The sequence below is a fragment of the Lissotriton helveticus genome, chromosome 1_1 (assembly GCF_964261635.1).
Source record: "Lissotriton helveticus chromosome 1_1, aLisHel1.1, whole genome shotgun sequence".
NCBI classification, from domain to species: Eukaryota; Metazoa; Chordata; class Amphibia; order Caudata; family Salamandridae; genus Lissotriton; species Lissotriton helveticus.
The window spans coordinates 1,207,205,254-1,207,228,742 of NC_136057.1; the positions used below are offsets into that span (position 1 = coordinate 1,207,205,254).

The 23,489-nt window shown below is 44.5% G+C and overlaps 1 protein-coding gene across 2 annotated transcripts in view; it reads left to right on the forward strand.

The window, feature by feature from the left end:
• The window catches only part of BRD1 (bromodomain containing 1), a 552,010-nt gene that overhangs the window by 299,260 nt on the left and 229,261 nt on the right, over positions 1-23,489 (forward strand). The window lies entirely within an intron of this gene.

Sequence of the window (23,489 nt, forward strand, 5' to 3'; positions counted from 1 at the left end):
CTGGCGGGAAGACTGGCGGGAAAAACTACGTCAGGAAGGGGGGTGTGCCCACCTGTGCCAACTCTACCCCTCAGGTGGAGGAGGCGAGGTTAAGCAAGACCCCGGGCTCCGGCCATCTTGTAGATGGGGAGTCCTGCCCAATTCCAGCTAGGCTCCTGCCCCCCTCCCACAGGAGAGGAGCAGGCTAGGGGGTGTACTCACCCCAGGATAGTGACCCATTGGTCCCTGCCCTTGCCCTACCTCTAACGCCCCTAAATTTAGTATTTAGGGGCTCCCTGAACCTTCCTTCCTTAGATCCCGATATCAAAAGAAGATCAAGAAGAAGAAGACCCGCCGCGCAGCTGCTAATAACAGGACAACAACAACTGACTTGGCCCCAGCCCTACCGGCCTGTTGATCCTGGAACCTGCTCCTGCCTAATACCAGCGACCTCCGCGGACAGCAACCTTGGGACACGCAGAGGACCTGCCTGCCTTGACAAAGATTGGGACTCCCATCAGCAGAGGCTCTGCTGGAACACTCCACCTGGTGCTCACCAGGAAGCTCCGGACCAGCCCACTCTGCACCAGCCGAGCCCGGGCAGGGCCAACCCGAACCAAGACCACGAGGACGTCCCACCGGCGACTGGGACCCGAAGTCCAGTGCCCAAAGACCCTCCTCGACGAACCAGCCGACGCCTGCAGACTCAGAACCAGGCCCCCCCCCAACCGCGACCAGCCGAGGGTAAGCTTTTCCGACCCCTAAAGACACCCTTACCTCTTGAAGTGCTGGTCGCCCCTGGAGAGTCACCGTCCCCGAGCCTGCAGCCTTGGTTCCTTTGTCAAGATCCTCATTGGATAACATTGAGCGCCCGACGGCTCAAAAGCACCCTGCACCCAGCCGCCCGAGTGCCGCTGGCTGTGACCCCTCCGTCCTAACTTACTTCCCCCATTGTCCTGAGCAAGTGACCACGAGCCCAGCTCCCAGAACCGCGTGGCCTGCTAGCCAGCCGCCACCAACCGAAGGCCCCCTTTCCCTCATTGGATAACATTGGTCCTACATACCTCTGCACCCGGCCGCCCCGGCGCCGTTGGGATTGAACTAACTGTACTCACCTGACCCTGGGGGACCCCTGAGTCTACACCCAGGACCGTAACTGCACCAACCGAGTACTCACCTGGAAACCGGTAATTCACTTACCTGCCATTGGATAACATTGACCCATTTTGACTCGAAAATTTTCTAAGTGTGGAGTTTTGAAAACTGAAAATATTCCTATAAAATCAGCCAAAGTCCGAATCCGAAAATACTCACCTGTGATCAGGAGAGAAGCCAGTACTGTACCCTTCAGCCCAGTACTGAACCGCAAAATTAATCCCTAGCGGGTTTACTAGTAACCTGTAATTTTCCCGGTAGGAACCCATTGTCTGCTTTTCTATGAAATTTCTTCTAAGTGTCTACTTTTGAAAACTGCTAATATTGTTTAAAAATTGTAAGAAATACTGAAACGCAATTACCTACCTGTTTTGAGTTAAGACCCCAGTGCTGGCCCTAGGAGACTAGTGCTGGGTTGCAAATGTAACGCGATCGTACTTTACCTGCAACCTGAATTTCCTCCCATTGAATAACATTGTCAGATTTACCTTGACAAGTAGCTTGAACTTTAAACACAACTTTATATTCTTGAAAATTCTTCACAGTGACTTACTTGCTTTTGCTAATCTGGTTTCAGCTTAGACCCCAGGACTGAATCTTAGATCTAGTCCTGAGCCTACCAAAGTAATCCGTAAAGTAATCAACCTTACTTATCTATGAAAACCCATTGAGTTCAATACTAGAGTTTGGTTCAGAACTGTGTTGTTTACTGCTTATACTATAACCATTGTGTGCACAACCTTTTTGCTTCTTTGCCAAGTAATTACATTTGAATACTCACCTCGAAAATTATATTTTTATAACTGTTGGTTCTAAAAATAAAACACCCATATCTTTGGATATACAAACAATTGGCCTGAAGTTCAGTCCTTGAGTGTGTGAAACCTTTTGCTGACTGAGTGTGTACTTTAAATGCTTTACACTGTCCTCAGGTACTGCCTTACTGCTCGACCATGCTACCACTTTGGAGAGTAAGGTCATTTCTGACATTAACCTCTGTTATACCTTTGGGGTTGGTGGACTCTATACACACTGTACTTCCTTCTAGTCCAGTATATATAGAGCCACTTTCTCACAGTCAACTTTTTTGAATACCTTGGAAACCTTATAAAATACTGTCACAATTATGTCACCAATATTTTAGGTTCCTGTTTCTCACTGGGGACTTTAAGCACATTTTTCTTTTTCATTGTATATACAATTTTGTTTGTAAAATATGATTGTATCAAACTAAAACCATAGGTGTCTGTGGTTTCTTCGCCCACTGACATAATTTTAACCCTTCCATTGCGATTGTGCACCTTATTATCTATATTGATTCTGTTATTCCACAGGAACCACTGTTTCTGACAATAAAAACGAAGCCAAGCTGTTTGCGAGTGTGATGGCTTACTGCCTCAATTCACTTTTGCTGGGTCTTATAGAACCTGTTAAGTTGGGTTTAATTCCTTCTCGACAATGTGGCAATAAAACTAAACAACTATGTTATCTCATAGACAAAGTACTCTGGTTGCGCAAGGAATTTTTATTGCTTTCCATAGATGCCGAGAATGCGTTTAACTGGATAGATTGGCCTTGTCTTTTCGATACGTTGAGGAGGTTTGGCTTCGGTGAGAGGTTCGTGAAATGGATTCCTGTATATACAGTACACCACGAGCGATGGTAAGGGTTAACGGAGTGCAGTTTTGCCTCTTCCCTATCCGTTGTGGTTGCCTTTTGTCTCCGCCCCACTTTGCTTTGTATATCTTGCCATTGTCACAGAGGCTTCGGGACAACCCCGCCATAACCGGTATACTCGTCAGCAAAGATGACCATTTGATATGCCTGTACGTCGACTATACAAAAAATAGTTGTGTAACCTGCACACCAATTAAATTCAAAAATACTAATCAACCTTTTATTTATAGTGATCAATCGGTGCAGACCCGCGTCCTGACTCACCCCTGTCAGGTAGTACTAATACTGCAAAAACAGACACAACTGTGCCCTTTGCCGGAATGCACTGTTCGAATTGGCTCAAATGCCAGGATGCTATACCCTGATTATTAATCAAAATTCAACATCCGTATCCACATATATATGCACATTCAGTGAACCATCTGTCTACGTAAAACATTTATCACTCAAATGAAAATTTATGTGATGTTTCCAACATGGCTTTACTTGATTTGTTCAAAATTCTTCATGTTTAAATAGACTTATTATCAAATCATACCATAATCACCATTCATTTCATGGTCAGCAAAATGCAAATTAATTTGATAGCTCAAAACTCATTATACATGTAATTTTCGGTTAACATGATAAATTCATCAAAACTTGCGACGACTCCCTCCCAATGCATTTCGATGCCAACGCATCTTCGTCAGGGGAATGATTCTGCAGAAAAAATATAATTGTATCTATTTCATGTAAAATAACATTACATTGACATCCCTTGTCCCATTACTTTCCTTCTTTAAACTTCCCAAGCTTTATTCATGCCTAACAGATCAACATCATGCAAATAATAATGTTCCAAAACACCCAAGCTTACTAGCGACATAAGCAACATAATGTAGTTCTCGTGGTGTTCCCTATACATGCTATTCACTTTTATGACGAGTGCAACCTCTGTTTCCTGACCCCTGAGCCGTGCTCCCATTATCACCGACTCCACACCATTATGTGAGAAACTTAACATAAATCCCCTTCCAATAACAAAATGTAAATACCTGAAAGAGCGTTCTGAAAAAACGATTCTCTCTGTAAAATCAAACATCACATAAATTTTCATTTGAGTGATAAATGTTTTACGTAGACAGATGGTTCACTGAATGTGCATATATATGTGGATACGGATGTTGAATTTTGATTAATAATCAGGGTATAGCATCCTGGCATTTGAGCCAATTCGAACAGTGCATTCCGGCAAAGGGCACAGTTGTACGTCGACTATGTCATCTTTTCGGTTTCGGAGCCCTTGACCTCACTCCCGGCCGTTGTGGCAGGACTTCAGGTGTTTGGTTCGGTCTCTGAGTTCCGAGTTAATATGCAGAAGTCGCAGATATTGAATCTCTTGGTTACCCCAATGACTGAGCAGGCTTTGAGAACACAAATCCCCTTTGAGTGGGCTACTTAGGAACTTCTGTATCTGGTTATCTCCCTAGCACGCACTCTGTCCAAGACCGCTGGGGTAAACTATGCGTCCCTTGTCTCCCAGAGAAAGGGATTTGGCGGTATGGAGCCCCCTACTCCTTTCCTGGATGAGGCGAGTTGCTGCAGTTAAAATGAACAGCCTTGCGCACATACTTTATATTTTCAGACCCTACCCTTAGTCCCTCCGCCTGGTGTGATCTGTTCCCTATTGCATGAACTTCATTTCGGGGGTAAGAAGCTCAGTCTGTACAAACTCCCATGCTGCTTTGTTACTATCAAGCAGCCCAGCTGTGGTTTCTGGTTGAGTGGAGCAGACCGCTCTCGGAGAATCACTGGCTCTTCATGGACCAGGCTGAAGCGGGCACTTAGATATGGAAGGAGGTGTGACTCCAGTGCCGCCATAGGGCTGGGGGCCTATACTCATCGCCAGTGACAAGTGATACTCTAAAGGTCTGGGATACGCATGCATTTAAATTGGGTTTGATTACTTTCCCCACGCCAGTGACTCCTCTTTTGGCTAATCTTGACTTCTCGCCGGGGATGGCTTGGAGTGGGTTTCGCAGATAGATAGATGGGGGTTGTAAGCGATTGGGCTGTTTGTTTGATTTAGACAGTCTTATCCCATTAGATCAGCTAAAACTTGCCTACTCCCTGACTGGTGCAGATCTATTTTCATACCTACAGTTGCGCCATTGGGTGATGGGCACCGACGTTCGACGAGGAGCTGGCCGTTATATGACCCCGCTGCTTCTTAAAATGCAAATATATGCTTTGTTCGGGAAGAGTGAACCACGGATTAAATCCCCAGGCCAGCCGAGATTTTTTTTTTTCCAACCAGATTTTATTGGTGTTTAAAGACAAATACATTACACACATAGAATGTTCATCGATCATGTCCCCTTCCACATTTGTTACACATACTTAATATTGGTATCTTTCTCTGGCATGCTTAAGTTAACTATCCAGTTGAACAGAACACCCTTCATCCTTGAGTTGCATATGACAGATAATCACATTCCGTGTGCAATGGTATGTTTGCGGTGTCACACTTCCAATTTCAGTGTGTGTCGGAGTGATTAGGGGTGCCCTATTCGATGTTCTACTCATCTGTTCCCTTGGTCTGGTGCTGTGGGTTGCGGAGAGCTCGCCTCACTATCCTTGTTCTGCCCTCTAGATATCAACTCATTCACTAGTCCTTGCCACAATCTGGCCCTATCCATTTTACCTACACCCCGATGAGCTTCCCTGAGCAGTAATCTGCCTACCGCTCCCGGAAGGATAAGATTGTTAGACCCTCTCCAGTAAGGAATGGGATGACATACATTATAGGGTGCACCACACAGCACACACAATGGCCAGCACTTAGACAGCCTACAAGATTGCCACATATTGGTATTATACCCCAATGTGGATACACGCTTGGGATGTGGGATGCTTTGTGGATTGCTGGAGGGGCTGCTGCAATGCTGGGACCCTGCTCCACTTTTTATGGCATTGTTCCAAACTTACTGGAATCAGTTCCTTGATGATATCGATTTAGCCTTTGAGACCCAGAGCCGCGATTCCCAGCATACACTCTCTTGGGACTTCAAATCCGTTGCCCCATCGCTCCCTCAAAGGGAGGTAGATGGCACTGGCGCTGACGCAACCCATCAAGTAATACTCTCGCTCTGGGGTACGGACAAAACACTGGGGTATACTTACTGGCTGCACAAATTGTGGTTTCTCCTGGAAATGGAAAAGCTTTCCATGGCAGTTACCCTGGGGCGATCCTCTTATTTATATCTATAGGCCCCATTCATTCACATTCTTTTTTTAGAATTTCAGGTATTAATGTGCCTGTTTGACCTCCATATTCTCCGCTTGATCCCAGAGCTTCCCCACCCTGGGGATCAAAGGACCCGCCCATGAAGCCAATCTGGTCAAGCGACATGGTACCTGGCAAGTGGATGGCAACACTACTAACACTTTACATATGCTTGGTAGGAGGGACAGGGGGTGGGGGAACTTATGGTTACTTTTCTTTCTCTCTTCTTCTTTATTCTTTTTTGTAAAACTCGGTCCTGATTATCGTGCCGGCCTCTGGGTTGTAGGCAATGCACTGCAATTGAATTGGAATGCAGGCGACCCAGCAGGGTTGTAGGCGGCTTGCTGTGTATGGACTGTGCTTAAAAACAGACTTTATCCTAAAATCAATATTTAAGCAGTAGTGCCTAGGCAAGATATTGTAGGTTAGCCATTTTGGTGCTTTTTGGATTGCGAGAAGAGGCCCCCATAGAGATATCATAGCTGCCATACCCATATATTGTATTGTATTCTATTATAATTGTATTTATATAGCGCATACTACCCCTGATGAGGTGTTGAATCACTTTTTCGGTGAGTAGCACACTACTCCATGTATATCAATGTGCAAAATTGACTTCTGTCATTAGCCTTCCATCTTTTGGGCAAAAAGCAGTATGCACTGCTATGCAGAAAATAATCATCTATTTTTAAATATTTGCAACAGTCTTTCCTTTGTTGGAGTGATAAAAAGAGATTAATAACTGAATAGGCTCTCTAAATATCCTGATTCTGTCAAGACAGAAGTTATGGCATCGTGTAACAACCATCAAACAGAAGGATGGAGGGACTTCAAGTGTAAGGGACAACAGACTAATTAAGGTGGAAATCTTTTGAAAAACTGAACGAACGTATAAATAATATATAGAATAAATTTGCTTCTGAAGAATTCAAATAAAGTATTATCGGGGGGGAAGAAAGCCAGAACCATTCCCAGTACATCTCCTGTAATGTATGACTCATACAAAGGCCATATGTCATATCACATATTTTACATCTACTTAGGGTAAATCTTCAAAGACATAACTGACTAACTTGTAGGCAATGTTATGTAGCTCTTAAGAAGTAGTACTAGTGCCTCATAAGTTTCTTTATGATGCTTTGAGAACAGATGTGGACTATTTTATATCTTGGTATGGCAAAAGGTTTTATCCTGATTGAGCAGCAGCAAAATTGCCTTAGTAAGGTAGGTGATAAAACAACCTACCCCTCCATTTTTTAAGCAATCTGGCCATCGGATGCATGGAGGAACAGCTTGTGGAAAGATTCCTGACCAATATTTATGTTGGTTGCAAAGAGATCCAGGGGTCTGTTTCAGGGATGGAGAGCTTGGGGACACAGAAATGGTATCACAGTTTACCTGAAGACTTGATGGCGTTGCTTATTATCTAGCATTACATTTATGGCATGTGCTTCTGTCAATCTAACTATGAGTGAGCAGATCAATTATTTCAAGCAGCTGCATATGTCAGCTGAAGGTTTTCAAACACATTTTATAATTCTTGTCGACAGAGCAGCATTTTATGTCAGCTAACAAGTGTACATAGTTTGAACTAGATTATGTAATAGTCTACCTTGGTATACGCTTCAAAATAATTGCAACGATCTAAAGAATAGATGAATGGTGCAAGCAAGTATAAGCTGAAAAGTGAAAATAAAACCTGTGGTGTGGGAAATCTAATGCTCCGACAGTAAACCTCATCAAAATAGGCACATCTTCTAAATCTTAATCCTCAGCTGCACATAAAATATACCGCTTCTCTGGCCCAAGGATATGTTAGGGACATTTAGGGAGTGATTTGTTTAACCCTTCCCATGCTCGTGACGGAACCGTTCCGTCACGAGCCTCGGGTGGGCTGTGCTGGTGACGGAACGGTTCCGTCACGGCCCTGCCGCCGCGCCTGCGCGGCGCGTTCTATTGAGCGGGCGGGACCGTGACGGAACCGTTCCGTCACAAGCACAGCTCACCCGCGTGCCGTGACGGAGCGGTTCCGTCACGAGCACCGGACCGCCGTGCCGCCGCCCCGCCCCCTTAGCGCTGCGGCGGAATAGCCGCCGCAGCGAAGGGGTTAAGGTCACAATCAACATCAAAGGTAGTGTTGGTGGTGTCAATAAGATTGCTGTTCTCTATTTTATGGGACATGCCATTATTGGTCCCAGCTGGCCAAGGAGCTATTAACTTGCTGTGTTATCATAGAAACAGTGAAGTTTGGAAAACCAACCTCTGACATCGATTTTCCACAAGATGAAGATCTTTTTGACTGAGTGGAAAAGAGCCATAAAAGACAACAATGCTATTCAGTTATGGTACAAATATTTTGAAATTTTTATTTCTATTCCTAGTGGGCGATCAGAAATATTTGTGTTTGCCTTTATATTACTCTATGTGCTATAAGTTTTCTGAACAACTTGCAATGGAAATTACTTCTACTGATCCCAGAATCAGGTGTATGGGAGATACCCTCTGACTAATAATATCTTCAAAGGAATCATCATATCTCCTGAGGTTATTTATATACTGCTGGAATTATGAGTGCATAACTAAATGCGTTTATATGTATCGGGATCGAAAAGGCACAGAATGTCATAAGTATATGTAAACTGTGTCAGAGCAGTGTAATGTGCCTATCTATAAATGTATGCAAAAGAGCATCTGTATTACAATTCAAAATAAATTAGGTAGAGGTGAAAAAGCTCAGAACTGAATAACAATATCACATTTTCTTTTTTTTTTTTTGTTCGATAAACATGTTACACTCACAAAGTTTGTTTTCCTTAGCAGATTTGCATGTTATAAATTGCGTATACAGAGGCAGATTGGGCAAATATAATAGAGGTGGTTGCTGGCGTGTGGGTTCGGCTATGTTGCAGTGACAGAACGTGGTGGCTCACGACTGGAAATCCAGGGGAATAGCTCATGCGAAGTGTTATCTTGGCGGTCTGTATAGGAGGGTTCTGCCCTGGGAGAAGTTGGCTTTGATACATATCTTGAACGTAAAGTAGTCAATCTAGCTGATAAGAATGTCCATGTAGGTATTGCAACTCTGTGTGTCTTTGAATAAGGTTTGTGTTGATGGTATGTGTAGGACACTGGGCTTTTTTGCAGTCGTCCCCTTTTTAGCTGCTAGTTACTGATTTTCTACTCTGACAGTACACTGAGGCCTGCTAAGCAGACCTCAGTGCCCGTGCTCCTTCCCTAAAACAAGGTATTGTCTAATTGTCTTACAATTGGCAAAGGACTTTAGCCCCCCTGTTAGTCCCTAGTAGATGGTACCCCAGGTACCCAGTGCTGGGATACTAAAGATGGTCCCTAAGGGCTGCTGCTTACCCGATGCCGCCCTTAGGTACCCACATACAAATACCACCAAATTTGCCATTGCAGGCTGCTTGACATAATGCAAACCATGAGTGAAAACATGACATGACACAACACACTCCCGTTGTATCATGCCAAAGTCACTGCATCTATCATATGTAACTCTCCCCTACAGCAGACCTCTGAGCCCTAAAGCAGGGTGCATTATATTTTATGTGAGGACATATCTGCACAAGGAGATGTGCCCTTGTGATGTCTAGTTGTATTACTAGATATTGCAAGTGAGTAGGGACGCCATCTTAAGATATGTACAGAGAACTGGCCAAAATGAGTTCCTCAGCTACATAATGGCTTCACTGAAACATGTTGTGTTTGGTATCACACACCTCGTATTATAAACCCACACTGATTCCATTGATGGATTTATTAATACATGCACACAGAGGGCACCTTGGAGGTACCCCCTGAAAACCTGCCAACCACCAGCGTGCTGAAGGACTGGTCTTAGCCAGCCTGCCACCACAGACGAGTTTCTGACTCCCACGCGTGAGGGCCTTTGGTCTCAGGAGGTCAGAAACAAATCCTGCTTTGGCCACGGGTGTTTATGCCCCCTTCCACATGATGACCTGCATATTAGCATTCCAAGGCAGGGAGCTTCAAGGAGCCCACCACCTTTGGTATGCAAATATGGCTTTTCTCACAGCAGAAGATGCCAACCCCCCCTACCCTGAGGCATCAGGCTGGAAATTCGCTATGCAGAAACCCGAAAGTGTGTTGCACTGCCAGGCTGGGCACACCCCTAGGGTGATCAAGTCTGTAGTGAACACCAAATTTAGGATTCCACCATCTAGTGTGTGGTGCAATTAGGAATTCTGGGACAGGGAGTTGGCAACTCCCCACAGGAAGTGGTCATCTAGGGGGTGTAGTGACCCCAGGTGTAAGTAGCCCATTAGCTACTACCCTTTTCTCCCCTTAACAACACCCCTAAGGTGCGTATTTAAGGGACCCCCTGATGAAAAAACTTCAGATATTTACAGACCAAAAGAAGAAGTGGACAAAAAAAGACTGATGACCCGAGAACCAAGGAGCACAATAGACTTGATGCCAACCCTGCTTGCTTCCCTGCTGCACCTAAACCTCATGGAACAACTGCTTTGTCCTGCCGCTGTGAAGACCGCAAGAAACCCTGAGGATTTCAGTGCTTCACAAATTGCCAAAGGAACTCCCTTGAAATAGAAGATCTACTCCCCTGCAGCCGCAGGCACCAAAGAGCGAGACCCAGTACACCGCCTGCCGCATATGGGGACTACTGATCCAGCAGCCACCCAGGAAGAGGAAGGAGTGCACCTGCAGGTGAGGTCTGCCCTCCCTCCAAGTGTGGGGACGCCAAGACCAGCCGGAACCGCACAGTACCAGTCTCTGAGGCACCAGACCCCTTGTAGCAGCCAAGGCTTTTTGTGCCCACCAACGCCGAGGATGGCCAACCTGCATGTGGGGAATTTCAGGGACCGTGAGACCCACATCGAGAGTGGTCTACCTGTCCTGTTTGCCCCTCTGCAGCAGAAACCAAGACAAAGAGTGAGTCTGCGACTGCTTCTCCTGAATCATCAAAGCACGTATGCACTCGCGCTCCAAAGCCCAAGTCCAAGGGGGCTGACACAAGAGCTAAGCCCATCCTTGGTTTGCTCAGACAGGACTTCCAGTCGCTTCCTGCAGCCTCCATCACTCCAGCACTGGATCTGACACCAGAAGACATCACTGCACCACGCCCCCTGCCTGAGGAGAAGTAGTCCACTGGTGTCCCTGCGTGCCAGAGGATCTCAAGAGTCGAGCGCCCCTGTGAGTTCCCCCGGTCTGGACCCATAGTCCCTGCTTTCAGCCTCTTTGTAACTGGACCGTTCTCCCATTGACGTGAATGGGACACCTGAGGCTGTGACACACCTATGCACCCGGACGCCCCAGAGGCTTCCGAGGTGACCTGTTTGTGTGGCCTTGGACCTTGCCCCATACTCACCATAAGTCCTAAAGAACAGTTCAGTAAGTCACTGTTAAGTGTTCATAGGATAACATTACTTATCCAGAAATTGTGTTGTGTACTTTTTTGAAAATTGTAACTGTACATAACTCGAAAAGTACTTACCCGATTCCGATGATCTTGGTATCTAAAGTTAAATAAAATCATGTGTTCTTTTTATAAATTAGTGATGGATTTCCTTATTGACTGAGCTCTCACCTACTGCCTGTATGTGTGAGAAATAAATGCTTAGCACTACCCTCTGAGAGCATTTGGGGTGTCATTTGTGCCTCTGTAATACCTTTGTGGTTTGCCTGGATTTTTTAAACAGTGGGCTGCTTTTTGGTCCACTATAAACAGCCAGCTTCCTACAGTCTTGCCTAATGATCTTGTAGCCAGCAGTGATGGCTGTAGCAATGTGTGGTGCCAAGGTTGGGTTTAGCAATGATTTAGTGAGAATGCTCAGGTCTGGAGCGTGGTCATGCAGTAGTTTCCATATCTCCATGATGTGTTTGGTGAGCGAGTGGGTGTTGAGGAGCATGCATGCAAGTGTGGCATGATGTTTTTGTCTGTGTGAGCATGAGCGGCTGGCGGGTTAGTGTGAGTTAGAGCGTGTGGGGTCATGTGTGTTGTTTTGTGTGGGAGTGGTGGATGTAGGGTGTGGGAGAATGCATGAGAACTTGCAGATGGTGCTTGGGAATGCTTCTTCCGTGTTGTTTTGCAGCAGTGTAGCAAGCTGTGGTTAAGAGCCTGGAACATCACAAAAAGATTGGGTAGGCGGAGAACCAGGTTCCAAGCCCTGGGCGCAGTCCAGCGTAGATGAGAGCAGTTGGGCTTGCCTTTTGCATGCCAGCTGCGCTGCCGTGATGCAGCAGGCATGAAGTAGGTGCTGGGAGGAAGGCTAGGGGACTGTGATCAAAAGTAAGTGATGTCACTTCCTCTGCAGATGGTATCATTTGGATACGTTTTGTATTAAAAGGTGTTATGAGATGGTGCAAAAAGCTGTATCATCTGCCCTCCATGCCCTTCATCTACTGCAAGTTTTCCCCCCCATTAAAGGTATGAAATTTCAAACGGATGTGGGGGATACGTTCTAAACATGGATCCTAGGGTGACCAATCGTCCGTAAACTTCACGAATCGTCCGTGATTTGGATCTCACGTCCATTGTCCGTGATGACCCCTTTTAAGGACGCCTTTTGTCCGTAATTTTGGGCATTGGGAAACAGCACTGTTCCCCTGCGAGGAGCCTCAGCTCCCTGACTGGGCACATCGCACATATCCTCTGAGCACAAGAGCAGCCCCACCCTGCTGATTGTCATTCTGTATGCGGCTGATTGTCACATACAGAATGACAATGGGCCATTCTGGGCCTTTTAAAGCTTGTGGTGGGCCTCCTCCTGCCTCGGTCTGGGGCAAGGCATTCTGTTTTTACCGTACATAAAGAAAAAGGTTGCACCTGACTAGATGGAAGAAATTAACAGAATCCAGTTCATGAAAAGGATCCAGCAAAAGAAGTTAAGAAGAAGGAGTTATAGTTCTTTCACAGTCTCATTATTTTAGAGCTGAAGCATTTTCAATATTTTATACAATGAAGCTATAGATGCTGCTTTTTTTATTTTATGAAACGAACAGCCATTGACAAAGCCAATAGTTCTGTCTTGTTGTAGGTATAATGTTACTTGTATTATATATCTGAATGTAATAACAGAAGTCGGCAGCACACAATGCTAAGTGCTGATGTTTAGCTTATGTGTTTTAAGCCACGTCCTTAATTACATCGGATACGCCCTTTGGAGAGACCCCAAGTTTCTTCAAGCGGCCTGAAAACAACACCATGTCACAGTTACTTCACGTCCTAGCACTGTGCCTCATACAAGACTTATGAAACCCCTTGCTTTAGGAACTACAGCCGGGATGAAGATCTTGATGGACCTCTTCTGTCTGCAACTCTGCAGACAGGTTCACCTCATAATTAATGTGAAACGGTAGATGAGTAAGTACGTGAAGGAAAGAGTGAGTGGCTGGATGAATTAGTGAAAGGATGAATGAATGAGTGAAAGGGTGAATGGATGGATATTGAGAGGATGGATGGATGAATTAGTGGAACGATAGATGAGAGAAAAAAGTAAATAAATGTGTGGGTGTAATGGTGGATGGATGGGTAACAGGGTGGATGGGGGAGTGAAAGCATGGATGAATGAGTGTATGGGTGGATGGATGAGTGAAATGATGGGTGGATTAATGAATTGATAAGTGATAGGGTGAATGAATGGACGGATGAGTGGAAGGGTTGATTTAAGGATAGATGAGTGAGTGCAAGGGGAAGGTAGATGGGCAAAAGGATGGATGAGTGAAAGGGTGGATGGATGGATGAGAGAGAATGGATGAGTGATAGGGTCAATGGATGGATTCATGGGTGGATGGATGGATGAGAGAAAGGATGGATGAGTGATAGGGTCAATGGATGGATTCATGAGTGGGTGGATGGATGGGTGAAGGGATAGCTAAGTGAAAGGGGGATGGAGAGAAAAAGGGAGGATGAATAGAAGAGTGACAGTATGGATGGATGATTGATGGGATTGATGGGCAAATGGGTGTATGGATGAGTGAAAAGAAGGATGTAAGGATGGATGAGTGAAAGAATGCATAGATGAGTGAAAGGGTGGGTGAAGAGCTGGAAGATAGGATGGGTGGATGGATGGATTGCTGAGCGAAATGGTGAATCAGTGGACGAATGGACGGATGAGTGACTGGGTGAATGGGTGGAAGTGTGGATGGATGAGTGAAAGGATGAATGGGTGGATGGATGAGTGAATGAATAGATGGGCGGAAGTGTGGATGGATGAGTGAAAAGAAGAATGGGATGAAAGGATGATTGAGATAAGAGATGGATGGATGGGTGAAATGATGGATGGGAGCATAGATGATGGGTAGGTTTGGAAATGGCTGAATATGTCTGAATATGGATGGGTGAAATGATGGAAGGACAGAATGAATGGTGAAAGACCGAATGATGGATGAAGGAATGAATGGATGCCACACCCTGGGTAACTCAACAAGCCACCTCAAACAGACAAATGACGTCAGGCAGCAAGCGCAGAACTCGGGCTTGAAATGCTCCTTCTGCCTGCCAAAAAGCAGATACGAATTCCTTGTACGGCGCCGTGGTACCACAAGAGATGTTCCACTGTTGTGCTGCTGGGCGACGCTGCTCCCATGCCACCGGGAAGCAGCCCTCTACCTGCCCAGAGGACATGAGAGACACGTGAGGGCATGGCCCTGTGCAGTCCTTCTGCAGGGAAAGTCAGGCAAGACAACATTACCTGCACTTGTAAACAACAGTACAGACGTGACTCGAGTCCCATCCACCACAAATATATATATATTTTTCATTTTGCACCGCTAAGAATATTGCGCCTGGGGCCACCACCCCTGTGGCCCTATCCACGCCACGTCTCTGCCTACCAGTATGGATTACGTCTGACTTTTACACCTTGTAGCCCTCATTGTCTTAAGTAACATTTCCTATACATTGACTTTCACATTTATGAGGCATTGTCTCTATGTAATATGTGTGTGATGTAACACAATGTGACACCCTACCATACATACTTGGGATGAGTAGCACTATAAAATAAATTAAATACACATGAGAGAGGGTCTATATGAAGTGGAGGGGCACCATTGGAGGGTGGTAGCAAGGCCGGACTGGCCGTTCCCGGCATTGGGCGTTTCCCTGGGAGGCTGGAAGGGTGGGGTGGGGGCAGTTTGGTTATTGGGGGCTGACACTGCTAAGTTCCTTGTAAATCCAGCAGTTTTCAGGCAACAATAAGTGTCACAATAACTCTGGTGATTAATGTACCTGCTGTAGAGAGATGGGAGTTTTGTTTAGGTTCAGTTTTGAATCATCTAAGGTAGCACAGAGAGTTAATATGCCTACTGCAAAGAATGTTTACCATGAATATCAAAGAACAGTATTTTATGTACGGAGCTCAGTGGGTTACTGCTTTTGTCACTGAGATTCTTTTGTTACTGTGCAGTTCATAAGTTGCATACGTAATCTAGCACTGTGAGGTGTGAACTCCCTCAAAGAGCTGCATGCACGCTGCATGGTACATTGTCCTGATGCTGCTAAAAAAGGTTTGTTTAGCTAGTGATACATTCTTATAATTAAAGTCAACTCTAACTACTGTTTTATGTACTGAGTCCTGAGTTTGAGCTTCTTCAGACCAAGCACTCTTACAAAATGCCTACCAGCATGGGTGACGTGCATCCTACAACTTGTAGTCCCTGTTTCCTTATGTAACATTTTCTATACACTGATGATACACACACATTATTCATTGTCTCTGTATGTCTGTCTGATGTAAAGTGCCCTGGCACCGTACACTGGTATGAGAGGTGCTATAAAACAAATGAAATACATGTGAGAGAGAGGCACTGTTGGTGATAGTGAGGGGGGAATCATTTAAGAGCCCCATCAAAGATTGTCGTTTCCTGGTGCACAGTAAAGTCATCATTTACTATGCTTTAGAAGCTAATATAATTTATTTATATTGACAAATGTGTTGTATAATGCACCATGTTTTCCCAAATTTTCTTGGGTGTGCGAAAACAAAGACTGTAAGCTGTCAGTATGTTTGTAACACACAACTTTTAAATATCTGCAAATGAACTGCGGAAATGTTTCGAAACATATCAGCCGTTAGGAAACCACTTGTTTGTAATTTAGAAGTGTGCAGGAAACAGAGTTTTAATAGGATCAAAGAAATCAAGACACTTTACCTGGTGATGTTCAAATGATACATATTTGCCGAAACCACATTTCCACACATTAGTATTTGTGCTCTATATAGTTTATCAGTAAAACTGCATGTTGGCATTTTGCTTTCATTCAATAGAAAATGTTCTGTATGTAAAAGACAGTGCCTCCTTCTGCCCTACAATTATGCCTTAACAGTGTATACAGTTTCTAGTCTGTAGCACACTTCTGCGCATCAATGAGAATCTGCAGTTTACAACTCACAAAAATTATACATCCCAAGCAGTATTCTATTTCCAAAATACAGGTAAAATAAGGAGGGCTGCTGTATGGCTAGCCACCAGCTAGGTCATCATATAGTAATGTCAACTCCTATCTAACCGATCCGACCCACAATATTACCATACCGCTCAGCACTGTTCAGCCAATTATAGCTCATGCAGGCTGGTTAATAACTCCCTTTTCCTGCTTAATGCTCTTACCCTCACACAAGACCTGTCCGCTATGGGTCTTATCCATTACTGTGTGCTGTACCAGCCCCTATGCAAGTCATCGCCAGCTGAATAGAAATGGAATGCTTGGAACGATCTGACACATAAAGCTGGCCACTGCAGGTCCCAATTAGCTACACCCTATGCGTGGCGCTTTACATCTCACAATGGCACTGATGTGTCTGTAAAACGTACCTTTTGTCCCGAAGTTTTGTCCTGAATTTCGACCTTCTGTCCTGAATATTTGTCCTGAATTTTGACCCTATGTCCTGAATTTTTACGCTCACCGTCCTGAAGTTGCACCCGTGCCACTTGGTCACCCTAACGGACCCGCTACAGTTTTTTCTTATTTCATATGTTCTCCAATGATGATTCTGATTGTGTAACAGAACTGCACATTGGTTTAACGCTCTTTTGTAGAGCTTTGCTGTTGACAAATGAACGTTTAGTGAATTTGTTTCTTATCACCTGTAACATTCATTTTGAGGGTTGCTCGTCCTTCTGCATATTTTTGTATTGCACTCTTGCTTCCCCCGGCCGATGGCCTCTTATTTATTTTGTGGTAATTTTTCCCAATTCATTTTTACCTGACTCGGTCTTTGTCTCCTGGTCTCTGACGGTCAGGAAAAAGGAGTTGCTAAAACCACCTTTACGGACACACGAAATCGTATCCAGATATGGTAGCCTACAGATTAACATTTGTGCTGCAACAGCGCCACCTTGTGCTGATGATTAGGTTTTGCAGGACACATCCAAAGGAAGATGGCTCATATAATATGGACACTAACTGAAAATTACTTATAAATGAACAAAAATTTCGATCGAAAGATAAGTAACATGGCATAAAGTACCAACTTCCATACGTTATAACGATATTGGAAGTCATCAAGGAGTTCTTCGACCATATAAAGGAAAGCGATGAAGGGCGAGTTTCTTTATAAGGTTGTCGCTCTCCGCAGATGTCCCCAGCATACCACCAGAACATCCCGGGTGCTTAAATTGAGCCGGATCTTTCCTATGCTCGGGGTCAGCACTTAATTGTCAGCACCGGCACTTATGACTGTCCACTACATGGTGGCAATATCGGTCTCATTTTAAAATGAGCACAACAGTTATTTAATAATTGTTATACATGAAAAATTATAATACCAGTCGCCCAAGCCATTCTTATAATTTTGGGCGACCTGGAATAGTCCAAATGATCATCCTTGGGGGAAGTGTCATGGTTAGTAGTTATTATTGTCAGTGCCAAGATACCCCTTTGGGGGTGAACGTGCCCTATACAAATACACATGTTATGTTAGGCAGGGGCAGTGGTTAGTGCAAGCTGCATTGGCCCCCTGACAAGTGCCCTTGCACTTATTTAACAAATTAAGCACTGCCCGGGGCACAGGACCAGTGCAGGGTCCTCAGCTTATTAAAGTCTGGACTGAACAGCAAACCGGCCTTGGAGGGTGTTGGTGGTGGGAGGTACAATGAGTAGTGTACGAGAGACTGGTGTTGCAAGTCCCCCGTGAAATGTTTTGCTGATGCTTTTGAGTACTGTGCAAGACCCATTTGAAATATTTGTATTCCCCCCTTTAGAATGTTTTGTTTAATCTTTTATTTACCATAATAGTTATAAAGTTGTAACCAGTTTACCCCATTTTTTTCTTAAAAGAAGAAAGGAAACTGGAGAAACCCTTGCATTTTCCCAAAACCACTTCCTAGGGAAGATGCTGATTTCTCACTTTATGAATATTCCCTAGTCTGGCATCTAGATACCATTCAAAAAGTGAGGAATCTACAGGAAGAGATAGTATCCACAAGAAATATTGTTACAGAAGGTAAACTTATTTTCCTTGGCACTGTTGTTTTCTACCTGTCTTGAGGTTCATCACCTGCCACTGGTCATGTTTACGCACTATTCCAGCCTGATATGCACCCACCAAAGGCAGTAAGGCCAGTATGTATTTTGATGTACCCTGAATCTCTTAGTCAAAACATCACTAAGAACATCTGATGGTTGCTAGTGGATTTCCCGGGTATGAAACTGAAGTTAAATGATGAAGTTTGGTTGAGAGCATTTTTAGGGAAATGCAAGTTTTGCAGCATGAATCCTTATCTGGATTCACCTGCTGTGCATTATCCCACCATCTAGTGTTTGAGTCTGGAATTATTATTATTTATTTTTCATGGGCTTCGTTGACCAGCATTTGACTCTAGGTCCTTCGCTTGTGTGACGCCAGACAGCGCCCCAGAAGCTCCCGTGCATGGTAGCCAGCTTCAGTTTATTTTTTCTGCCCTTAGGTCTGGAAGCAAGGGAAGAGACTGAAATTTTTACTGATATCAATGAAAATTGTTTAGGATTTTAGCTGAAGGAATCATTCTATATTGATTAGCAAAGCATCGGAAAAGGAGAGAGACCCCCAGCCACCTTTCCCCGTCGGGGAACCCCGTTGGAGCAGCAGCCACGCAAATGGACTAAAATGAGGCAAGGTAAGTGCCATAGAAAATACCCCTGTCAAGTTTTGCCTTAATTGCCACCACAAATTCGCACAACGCGATCCACACAACGTCTGTAATGTCTACCTGCCTAGGAATCACAAGGATAATGACTGCAAGGTCTTCGCTGTATTCATGTCGAAAACTCTCAAGGCCTGTAGAAAGCAGAGGGAAGAGTATCACGCAGCTACGTTCGGTGGCCAGAAATGGCCGATATCGCTGAAGGACTTGGGCCTCTCAAGCGATGAAGACAAACAGGGGACAGCCGCAAAATCAACACATGGAGGATTGGATGTCGAAATACAGGGGCTGACTCCATCATTGTTACCACTGCAAGAAGGAAGAGTCACACTTATCCTTCACTGCCCCACCTCCAGAAAGGGAAAGTAAGAGAAGGGACATGGTGGGGAGGAAGATGAAAAGAGAGGCTCGGCGGGACCTCAATCGTATTAGTATGTAGAAGGGTGAAACTTTTAAACGTGTATCTAAAGGAAATCGGTTGAAACTATATAGAGGGCGAAAAAGATTCTCTAAAAAAACTAACAGCCAACCAGAAAATTAAGAAGAGTCAAAGTGCTGTTTTTTTTTATAATAATGATGCTAGAAAGACATGATTTTTTCTTTTTAAACTTTGTTTAAAAAACGAAATTTTAAATATTAGACGCATAAAAGTAACTTATTGATTATTTTTGTATGATTAAGCAAACTATTCTATGTGTATATATGTAGTAGTATTATTTAAAAACTGTTATTTGGTGTAATGGTTTTTGTTTTTAAAAAAGACTGATCACCCAAAATAAAATCTTGAAAGAGAGGCAGCAACTCAATGGCTTTGCTAACTTTAATGCCCTTCTCAATAGGTATAGCCACCAACAGTGGATCAACATCAAGGAAATAATGAACAAACTACAGGAGGAGAATAAGAAAAGAGCGAAATCCATAATACAGGAGGGGAAAACATACCTTACACCTGCCTGAAGTCAGTTCAATGCGCAGCCGATCCAGCCAGCAGACAAATCTGCACAGGCACAACTGTTTGAATCTCAACTTCAAACAGGAACTACAAACACCCATAATCAACAATAAGCCCTTGGCAGGAGATGCCCTATTTGGACATTAAGTAATGTGTTCCTACAGCAAATAAGAAGGACCGTGAAACGACCAAAGCTGTGGGAGCACTGCAATATAGGGGCACCTTCAAAATGGGAAGAATTCACCTAAGAAGACCCACAAAAAGAGTCAAAGGCGACACGCAAGGCAACGGAAAACAGTCTTGCCAATAGTCCGGATACCAATCCTGGGAGCAACAACCAAGCAATCCTTTTGTGGCAGAGGAAGAGCCAGGGGGACAAACTTCAAGAGGGAGAGGAGCAAACTCGAAGTGACTTGCCCACAAGGAAGGACCCCCACACATCACCAGTGGAAGGCAGAATAGTGCATTACCCACAACAATGTACAGAACTAAGAAAGGAACCTCCACCAAATTCACCAAAGAAGAAAAAGTTCCAAAGAACAGAACTCTTAAAATTGAGGGTGGAAATAAAGAAACTCCTAGAAAAACAATCAATAGAGAAAGTATCCGCAAGGGATGCACAACAAAGGAAACTGCTCACCTTATTTCTTGGTACCAAAGGAAGATCTCACGTTAAGACCAATCTTAGGTCTCAGATTCATAAACAAATTCATTCGTTTGCATTTCAAGATGTCAACACTACAAGAAGTAATCCCACAACTACAAAAAAGGGGATAACATAGCAACAATAGATTTAAAGGACACCTATCTGCACATCAACTTGAAACAAACACACAATAGATACCTCAAGTTCATCCACAAGGACAATTCAAGGTCTTTCCCTTTGGAATAAAATTGGCAGCAAGGGTTTATCCCTATCTAGACGACTGGTTGGTGAAGACCAATTTGAAACAAAGATGTTACACACACGTCTAACAGGTGATCCCTATGTAGACCTTAAACAGAGTTCTAACAGCTAATGACAGAACCGTTCAGACAAATGCACAAGGCAGAACTCCGGTATATTAAAATAAAGACTGCATTCTTAATTGCTATAACATCTCTACGGAGAGTAAGTGAACTACAAGCATTAACTACCGAGGACCCATACATACAAATCCACACGGCCAAAATTGTTCTAAGGACCAACCCTTAGTTTCTACCTAAGGTAGTAAGCAATTTCCACATTAAACAAAGCATTCAGCTAGAATTGTTCTTCAAAACCCATAAACACAACTAGAAGAAAATCCTCATACCCTGGATGTAAGAAGAACTTTGCTATACTATCTACAGGAGACCAGACAATTCCGTAAGAGATAATCAATTTCTCGTCTCTTTCTCTTAAGTCAAACAAAGGTGACAATAGCATGTTGGATTGTAGAAGCAATTCAGGTTTGCTATTCCTTGCCGGGAAGAACATTAAACTCTTGACCAAGAGCTCACTCAACAAAGAAAAAAGGGACAACCCTAGCCTTTATGGCCAGTGTGCCAATAGACACTATATGTGCAGCCGCTACATGGACATCTCAACACACCTTTACCAAGCATTATTGTGTGGATATACGGATGACAAAGGAAGCTCAGGTGGGACAAAGAGTACTTTAACACCTGTTCTCAAGTCTTCCACATCTTAGCCCAAACATCCCTAGGAAGAGGAAACCATTACATAATCTAATGCACAGTATGTGAATTCAGAAAAGGATTCTGTAGGAAGCTGGCTCTGTAAATACTATACCAAAGTAAGGTATAGTGTGCACAGAGTCCAGTGGATCCCCAAAGGCTTACAGAGGTTAAAGTGGATAATACCTTACTCTCTATCTCTGGTGTGGGCGAGCAGTAAGGCTTTATCAGAGGGTAGTTTTAAGCATTTGTTGAACACACTCAGGGAAGAAATGATGTCACACACTCAAAGGCCGATTTCAGACCAATTGTTTGTATCAAAAAGTACTTCTGTTGTATTTTTATTTATAGAACCAAGCAGGACTTGGCACAGGTAAATATGATTGTACTTTTCAAAACGGATTGTTAAAAAGCAAGCTGGATGAAAAATTACTTTTCTTACAGGTTTGTAAAAATGTGTAAATGCAGTTGTGATTTCTTTTGGATTACTTTTATTACTTTTCAGAATTACTTTTTCTACTCAGTGTGATATGCCTAGATATCACACTGGGACATTTCCTGGATGAAAGATAAGTAAGTCACTTTTTCTCAATACACAGTTTCTTGGGTTTTCATGCAATTCTAAACTCCACACTTTGAACTTTATCCACAGAAAAACAGTCATTGCAGTCCTATGGGAGAAAATCAGGTTATCAGTTTAAAGGTGAGTAATCTGTCTTGGGAGTTGAGTTTCTGGGGTTACAACCAGTGTTTCCCCAAGGTCAAGGTTGCACTCAAAGAGCACCCTCAGCGGCACTAGGGTGTCCGAGTGCAGCATGCTGAGGCCCAATGTTATCTAATGGGGGATAGGGGGCCTGGGGGGCTTCTGGTTCGTGGCTGCTCATGAGAATGCCACTTGTATGTGGGAGCAAAGCTCCTAGGATTTATCTCAGGGCAAAGGGGGATCCGATTTAGCACACAAACTGCACCCACAGTAGCACTGGGGCGGCCGGATGCAGGGTGCTGATTTGGAGTTGGGTGCCCTGTTGTTTTCAATGGGAGTTGCCGGTTTTGGGTTTTGGTTGCAGGCTTGGTCCAGGAAGTCTTTCGGGAGGAACCAACAGCTGGGCAGTTAAGTTGGAGGCTCGGGGACGTAGGTGCAACTTTGGTCCTCTTGTCCAGGGTGCAGCAGAAAGGCCGGATCCAGGGGTGCCTTTTGAGGTCGGATTTCACCTTACCGGGTCACAAGCAGTTGGGGGAGGGGGTCTGTGCGGAGGCTGCAGGGGACGTCGGGGAGTCCTGGAGGCATCAACCCACAGTGGGCTCGGACTATGGAGTGCTGGGAGACCTAGCTGGGACTGGTGGGCCACTCGGACTCTAGCCTTAGGGGTCGGGTGGTCGCTGGCTGCAGGACAAGGTGATTTTGGGCGCAGGATCTCTGGAAACTGCAGACGGGCCGGTATGGATGGGGCCAAGTTAGTTCTTTCTGCAGTCTTCTCCACTGGGTGTCTTCTTTCGTCCTTCTTCTTCGTAGGTTGTAGGAATCTCGCTTCTGGGTCCAGGGCTGCCCACTAAATACTCTATTTAGGAGGCATTTTAGGGGTCTCGAGGTCAGTAGCCAGTGGGCTACTGACCTTAGGGCGACTGCACCCTTGGTGTGCTCACCCCATGTTCGGTAATGGGCACAATCCC